Source organism: Cavia porcellus, unplaced genomic scaffold, assembly GCF_034190915.1.
Source record: "Cavia porcellus strain 051 isolate PalLab524CR breed Dunkin Hartley unplaced genomic scaffold, mCavPor4.1 scaffold_24, whole genome shotgun sequence".
Classification (NCBI taxonomy): domain Eukaryota; kingdom Metazoa; phylum Chordata; class Mammalia; order Rodentia; family Caviidae; genus Cavia; species Cavia porcellus.
The window spans coordinates 25,486,790-25,495,839 of NW_026947507.1; positions in this window are offsets into that span (position 1 = coordinate 25,486,790).

Here is a 9,050-nt window from a genome sequence, read left to right on the forward strand (position 1 = left end):
TCTAACAACCACCATTATACAATATTTTTTATTTCTGAGTTTGAGTACTTTAGGTAACATATAAAAAATACAGAATTCATCTTCCTATAGTTGGCCTATTTCACTTAGCATAATGCCTTCTAGTTTTGTCTATCTTGTTGCAAATGATAGAATTTCCTTCTTTTTAAGGTTGAGTAGTAGTCTATTGTGTGTATATATGCCACATTTTCTTTATCCATTTGTCAGTTAATGAACCTTGTTGTGATCCAGATTTTAAATGTCCCCCAAAGACCAAGGTTTGTCACCACCCTGTGATGCTATTGGGAGACAGTATATCCTTTTCCATGTGGGAATCTTTGGAAAGTGATCGATCACAGGGCTCTAGCCTCATGAATGGATTTATCTACGTGCAAATTAATAGATTAATGGATTTCAGGAGAAAAAGTTTGTTATAAAATCAAGTTCCCTCTCTGCTTCCTAGCTGCCGTGAAGTGAGGACCTTTGTTTTATGATGTTCTGCCTCTCCACAGGCCTAAAATGGACTCAGCTGACCAAGGATAGACTGAAACTTCTAAAACTATAAGCCAAAATAAGCCTTTCTTCCTTAAAATTTATCTCATATATTTCACAGCCACGCAAAGATGACTAACACAAACATTTAGGTTGTTTCTATATGTTGCCTACTGTGAATAATATTTCAATGAACATGGATGTTCAGAGAGCCCTTTGACAGACTGGTTTATTTTTGTTAGATCTATACCCAGAACTGAAATTGCTGGATCATATTGTAGTTCTATTTTAAGGAATATCAAAATAGAATATGGATTTTAATACATATTTATCCAATTATCCCTTTGAAAAATACTCATTTTTAAAATTTTAATAGCTGTATTGCATCAGATTCGACATACAAGTAGAAAACTAATCAAAATTATGATGTTATGTGTATTCCCATAAGTTAATGATCATCATAAAGGAAATGCAGGTGGCCAGCACATCTGAATCCTCCTGTGCTCCTGACAGCCACTTCATCCTGACTTTCTATCATTGTGGGTTACACTGCATTTCCCAGAATACTATATAAATTCAACTACATGGTATATATGCTTTTTGTTTGACTTCTTTCAGTCAGTATAATTATTTTGAGATTTGTCCAGGTTATACAGCAATCAACAGTTTATTCCTTTCCATTGTGAATAATACCCCCATTGCACACATATTTCATATTTTGTTTACTCATTCTGAAAACTTTAAATACCACAATTTACTTTTCATTCAATGAAAGAGAAAAATAAGAATTAGACCCTGTTCTGTATGGAAACATGGTTAAGATAACAATATTGATTCCTAAATTCCTAGATCTTGCTCCACGAGATTCTGCTTCATGTTATTTTTTAAACTTTTCCCTGTGACCCAGATACAGAGCCTTGTTTGTGAACACTGGTCTAGGGTGTAACTAGGGCAGCTTCCAAACAGTGTCACAGAAACAACAGGCACAGGACATGTGAGACATAGAGATTAGACAAAGTTAGGCAGGGCAAAGGTCAGACCAAATCATGCCAGATAGAGCTTAGTTCAGGTTGTCTGTACAAGACTCTTTCGGGCAAAACAGGAATTTTCAGGGCAATGAGATAACTATGGTGGGTCAGGCCCACCTGGTCAGCACAGGCTGGTGGAAGAGGCCAGTACCCTGGATAGCTCCCTATTGGCAAAATTGAGTTAATCAAACCTGATTGCTTTATTGTCAGACACTGGGACTTAGGTGATAAGCTCTACCCATAGGAGACTTCCTTTGATTCGTAAAAAAGCTTCACATGTAGGTCAGACAAACTTTCTGTTGCATAATAAAATTGTGCTTTCCATAATCACTACTAGAAAATCGCCACTAGATCTTTTGATCTATCAAATTAGAAGGATTCACAGGATACAATTGGGGTGGCTGTACCCCTGGGGATTAAGCAGGATACTGTGGCAGGGAAATTTATCCTCCCTGAATCATAACCTCTTAGTTGAATGCCACACCTTCTCAGATCATGCCTACAGGGACTTCTCATGTTATTTGAAATAATGAAAACAGCTGCTAACTGAAAGATCAATATAGATAACTAGACTATTTTAACTGGGGATAATCATTGATCATGTTCAATGACACGTTCAGTTCAGTGACAGAACTCTGGCTGGAGATATGGCTCAGTAGTAAAGTGTTTACCTAACATGTTCAAGACCTGGGTTCAATCCCCAGCACTTACACACACACACATACACACACACGCATGCATGCACACATGGCTTATTCAATGGTAAGGGCTCCAACTAAATGAAAAAGCATGATATTCAGTTAAATCAATAAATATAAAGGCTATTTTCATCACTCCTTAAAAAGAAAATGAAAAGATGTTTCAGAAGAGTGTTGATGTGGAAACCCAAGAAGAGGCAATACTTTTTATTAATAAAAATGTTATCTCAGAATCCAAAGTCTCAAACAAATGTAGTATAGAGCAAGGACATTCACAATGACAATTCAAACGACCTTTTATATCACTTTGGTTTTAACTCAACCTGCAACTAGCAGCGTACATGAGATAAACTGGATGTTAAGTCCTCCAATAGGATTATTAGTACCAAGGGCAGACAAACCCAGCAGCTTTTATGAAATCTATGAAATGGTAATTGCTAAATGCAATTTACCTTGGAAACAGTCAATCAATTTCTTTAAGGGTGCTTAATTTAAATAAGGTGGTAATTTACCCAGACAGTTACAATATAGAAAATTCTCAAAAAGACTTGAGACAAGAAAATGGATTTAAAACAACTTTTTAAAGAATGATAAAGCATACTAGTCAGAAATAACCCATTCCCTTGGTTTTATTCTTTTTGTTATATTAAAATAAAAGTCCAGAGGTTCTAGTCAGCCTCAAGTTTTGCCCCAATGTAGAACAAAGTAAACCTCAAATTTGCCACTATATTTTTACCTTTTAACATTCATTCTGAATCAGTATACTCTGTTTTGAAATTACATTATCAAAATTAAAGATGTAGCAAACTACTTTTACCCTACTTAAGTGCACACAGATGAAGGTACCAGAAATGGTAATAGAGACCTTGAACGCATAGTTGCCAGGGAGAACTACGCTATATCTACTGTCCATGCTCCTGGGGGAATAAGGGAAGATGGTTTTCTACAAACCATATTACAAGATGGTTTTCTACAAACCATATTAATTTGGAGAAACTAATCATAACTAGTATCATAGCTGGCTTATATTCTAACCAACATTATTGGTTTTCTAGTTTAAATAGTCATAGATTTACTTCTATTTAGATAAGTATTCTGATTCATTCATTCATTCATTCATTCATTCATTTTGAGGTACTAGAGATTGAACCCAGAGCTTTTATGCTAGGCTACATTCAGATCTTTTTAATTTTTTATTTTGAGACAGTCTCATTAAAGTTACCTGGGGTGGGCTTGAATTTGTGATCCTCCTGCCTCAACCTCCCAGAGTGCTATGATTATTGGTAGGCATCCTATGCCCAGCTCTAATTCAATTTGTAAATATGTAACTTTTCCAATAGTTCTACATCTTAGTTATAGTTCAACTATAAGAGGTATATTTTTAAATTTTCTCTAGAATTGTCAACCTATTTCTAAGGAGGCTGCATTGAATTCAATCACTATGTCCAAACTGCTTCTATGAATGCAGTTGTTAATACAATCTTGGGCTGGTTTTATGTAAAACTATTATTTCAGAGCAGCAGTTCCCAAAGAATAGCCCTCAAACACCTCTGTCAAAATCACTCACAATCCTCATTACAGACTCCTGGCCACTTCCCTATGTGAAATCAACATTGCTGAAAATGAAGCCCAAGAACCTGCATGTTTAGAAAGCCTCTGGGTGATGTGGGTAACAGCAGTGTTTGTGATCCGCTGCTATGCTGTATGGGATCAATTTGTACCACTCTCACTTGACCACCTCACGTAATAGTAAACTAAAACATTTTTCAGCATTACTTAAAGTCATGGTTGCCTTGGACTTTTTTTTTTTATCTTCATTCAACAAATATTCATTGCACAAGCACTGTGAATAAGGTAGTTGGCTAAATTCAGGAGAAGTACTGCACACAAGATAGAAATGTAAACAGAAGCATGAAGATAATTCTTTTAGGGAAAACAATCAACAGTCAATTTAACAACTAATTGCTTAATTGCAATTTTGACAGGCGCTGCTGGGGACAAATTAATGTACTAATACTAAAGGGCACTGATGCAGGCTGGAAGCTCAGGAGTATCTGATCTGGAAAGGAGGTTTAAACAGGGATCTAAAGAATGGGAAGGGAAGCACCATTAAGGAAGAAAAACACTCCAGACAGAGGGAGTATGTGCCAAGAAAGGAAGAGCTAAAGTGAACCCTGAAAGCAAGAAATGCAGCTGTCAGAGTCAACAAGGACCAGCTTCTTTTTTTAAGTTCTTTTTAGGATTTCAAATTTTATCCCAAAGGATAATAAGGATCCATTAGAGAGTTTTAAATATGTCTGCTTTGTCAGTCAGTTCTGCAACTGTGTAAGTGAAAGAAAGAGGACACAGGAAGGAGGACAGAAAGAAACAGAATGTAAAGATGGGCCAGGTAGGGTTTCGCCTAGCAGCAATGGGCAGAAATAAGGAACCGTAATAGAAACACAGCTCAGAAGTGGAGCTGTTCAAATTAGGACTGATGAAGGCACTGTCCCGGAACATTTTAAGGATCTTAAAATCTTGACAGCCTAATTTTACTATTTAAAAATAACTATAGCAGCCTATATTGCCCTTTATAATTGGCGACAACTATTCAAGAGAATGAGAATTAAAAATGCCAATACACATTAATTGTTTATTCAATCTCATGTCATAAAAGGACTTCATGTGGTTTGGAACTGGTTCTGCTTCTCCAAGAGTAGCTGGGCTGATTGAGTCCCCTCCATCCCTGGGGAACCCCATCCCGATTAATACGCAAACCATAATCACCCCAGAGTGGAGGAGCACAACTCTCAGACCAGGAGCCTATTATTCTACAGACTTAAATATAGGATTAAGTCAAAGCCAATGTACTATTTAAAAAGAATCATCAACCACCACTTCAGTAAAAAACACAATGAGCTCAAGTAACTAGAAAGAAGCTTCAAAGAAAGCATGAAATGAAACATTTTTGGAACTTCTAATCTATAATAAGTCAGTCCCTATTTTTTATCCTGGGCTATAATTAACAACAAAGTGCTTTATTTTTCATTCCTAGAACATCAGTAGTGTAGTCTGAAACTTTGATACAGATTATATGCTGAATAACCATACTTTAGTGAAAATACCATCAACTATTACTGAGACGTTTAACTGACAGAAAAGTACCACAACCAGATTTCCAAGGCTAACTTCACTTCAAAATGTGTACAATCCAATCAGATCTATGTTTAATATGATTATGACCAAAAAATTTTAAGCAAAATTTTCATATGAAAAAGATTGGAAAATGTGTAAAATATCCTTTAATATAAAATATTTCAACAGTAGTTACTGTAAAAACAATATTCTGTAATCACAAGTGTCTTGTTTATTTAATGTAATAGACCAGAGAAGTCTCTAATGAAGCCGCTGAATATTTAAGGAAATATACTTTTTCTTAATTTATCATTATGAGTAGATATGGATTATTTTTTACATGCACACACAGATGGCTCATCATATCCATGGGCTCCATATCCAAGAATTCTACTAACTGCAGGTTGAAAATGTTTTGGGGAAAACCTTATCAGTACTAAACATGTATAGACTTTTTTGTCATTATTTCTAAACAATATAGTATTATAACTACTTATATAACACTTACAGTGCATTAGTTATTGTCGATGTCCGCTCCCGGCCGGCAGGAAGGACACACGACAAAGTCTGGCAGTGGACAACCTTTTCTTTTATTTTTCTTCTCCGTACAGCCTGCCCTGGGATCACTCCCAGCCGAAGCCTCCTTTGGTCCGCTCCCCGCGGCTCCTTCTGGGCTTCTACTTCCGGGCTTCTTCTTCCCCCCCAGGGGTGGCACCAGTATATATACGGATACAGTGTCCAATCATGTTAAAGTGAGCAAGGCAAGCTGATTGGCTAACATCATCAGTTGCCAGGCAGACTATATTGTTGAGCGGGTTGCTTACGCGGTAAGCAGGAAACTAACGTGCTCGATGGGAGGGGTAATCTACCTCAGGCTTTACTCTTTACTACAGGCCTCACGTCCGCCAAGTGAGGCGACCGGGCTCGGGGCTGCGGCTCCCAACATCTCCCCCTTTTTTATTTTTTATGAATGTGTGCATCGTAGCCCTTTTTGGACTGGGTGCAGAGGCTTATGCCCTATGCGTAGGCCCACCGTAGGTCCTTGGCTTAGACCCTGGTCGGCCGTCCCATGGTCTGTCAAGGCCCTGAGGCCCTCGTCCTTTTTCTAGGGCCAGGCACAAACTGGACGGAACCTGGATGCACACAAGCTTGTACTCATTTCCTCTCCGTAAAGAAATCCCCTCGGAGAGAAATTTAGACCTGGGCAGCATCTAACAGTCCAGCGGCTTACGTGCAGGATGGGGTAGGGCCTGGCTTAGGTTGAGTCACACCGGGGGAGTACGCTCTTACCCGTCATTGACTCTCCTACCCAGCTATGTCATAATTTTTTAGAGGAGGAGTGTGGGAAGCTCACCACCCCTAGACTCGGTCGTAGGCTAGGCGAGCGAGTCATGTATATGCCTGAGGATCTTTTTGTCTATTTCGGGCTACCGCTATTTTTATTCATCTTGTTGGTTGGTCTGTGATGGATCTCCGGTAGGGCAGGTCTGATCTTTAGTCGAGGGCTTTGTCGCCCGTGTCAGTCTCTCCGGTACCCACAGTGGTTCTCGTCCCGATTCCTGTGGGAAAACACAAACCGCGCCTCGGTTCCAGCTGACCACTGGATCCGGGCCCATCCATTGTCCTGTCAGGACATCTTTCCACTTCACCCACCCTTTATGGTTGGGGGAAGGGTTGCAGTGCTCCACGGCAGGGGAGCAATTATCATTATTTAAATTTAAAAAATTGTGTGTGAATAGTGCCATGGATAATCGTGCCTTTGGGGACAGGCCTTGGCCTACTCCCCCTTTTTGTTTTTGTAAAATTTTTTTGAGGCTTTTATGAGCCCTCTCAATGATTTCTTGACCTTGGGGATTGTATGGGATACCATGTTTTAATTGAACCTCCATCATTTTGCAGAACTCATTGAAGGCTTTGCCTATATAGGCTGGTCCATTATCAGTTTTTAATATTTTTGGTTTGCCCCATGCGGCCCAAGCCGCCAGGCAATGATTGATCACATTAGACACTTTTTTACCTGTTTCTGCTGTTGCGAATATGATGTGAGAACAGGTGTCTGTGGAAACATGAACATATTTAAGAGTCCCAAACTCCTGTATATGTGTGATGTCCATCTGCCAAACATCACCAGGGATCAAACCTTGAGGGTTTACTCCCATCGGTATGGCAGGTTTGTATGTGGCACAGGAGTCACATAGTCGCACGATATCTCGTGCATCTGCTCTGGAAACATGGAAATGGTTTGTTAGTGTCCTGGCATTGACATGAAACTTATCATGGAAGGCACGGGCTCGCTCGATTGGTGTTAGTAAGGTAAAAATCTATAACGGGCGAGTGGCAGTATCAGCAGCCGCATTCCCCTGTGCCATAGGCCCTGGCAGGGATGTATGTGCTCTTATGTGGGTGGTGAAGACCTTATGGTGTCTGTTTTGAAGCAATGTCTGGATAGACAGGAACAGCCCAGCCACTGTGGAAGTGGATCTAATTAAACCGGCAGTCTCAAGCACTTGCATAGCATTGACCACATACCTAGAATCGGAGACAATATTAATGGCTTCTGAGAACCGTTCAAGAATCATTTTAACGATCTGTAGTTCCACCACCTGAGGCTGATCAGGTTCAAATTGTATGGTAACCGGGGGCTTGCCTAGGATCACATAGGCGCCTATCCCCGTCTTGGAGCCATCTGTGTATATTGTAGTTGCTGGGACTAATGGCTCAGAGGCAGTAACCTTTGGAAAAATTATAGGGTGCTGAGTGACAAATGACAAGATAGGGTCTTTAGGGTATTGATTGTTTATATCCCCATGGAAAACACATCTCAGAATGGCCCATGTATCTATGCAGACAGCCAGGGTCTTGATCTGGCTGGCGGTATAGGGTATTCGGATGGCTTGTGGTCCTGAGCCAAAATGTTGGACAGCTCTATCATGCGCTTTAAGGGCCAATGAAGCGACTGCCTCCGGGTAATGTTCTATGACTTTTGTAGGTGAGACCTTAGGGTGTATCCACAGTAATGGTCCTTTCTGCCAAATCACCGCTGTGGGCTGTAGACTAGTCTGTAGCAAACAGACATCAAAGGGTCGCCCTGGTTCAATTCTGTGTAAGGTAGCCCCACCTAAGGCTTTTTTCACTCTCTGTAAGGCAGCTCTTGCCTCAGGAGTGAACCTCCTGTGGGAGGCTATATCTGGGTCTCCCTTCAGAAGGTCGAACAGGGGTTTGAGATCTGAATTTGGTATATGTAAATATGGCCTAATCCAATTAATGTCTCCCAATAGCTTTTGCATGTCATTTAGGGTCCTAACGCCATCCGTCTTAATGGTGACCTTCTGTATAAGTCTGGAGGCGACACTGAGGTCCACACCTGCTGACCCAGGGGTGGCCCTTGTTGAAGGCTGCCATCCTGAGCTGTCCTGTCTCTGGGGCGGGGGCCCGCCTGTGAAGGGGGCCCCCTCTGGCCGTTTTTTGGCCCTCTAACATCTCGTCCACAAATACGGTTGCCCTGAGCATCAAAGACCGACCTACACTCCTCAGCTTTGTGTGATCCCCTCTTGCATCGCCCACAAACATGTGGTTCTTCATTCCTAGGGCGAGGCCTAGCATCTGCATTGTTTGGGCAATGACGTTTAATGTGTCCTGGCTCCCCGCAGGCAAAACACCCTTTAGCCTTACATTCCCCTTCTAACCCGCGAGGTCCCCTCTGCTGTACAGCCGCGGCCAG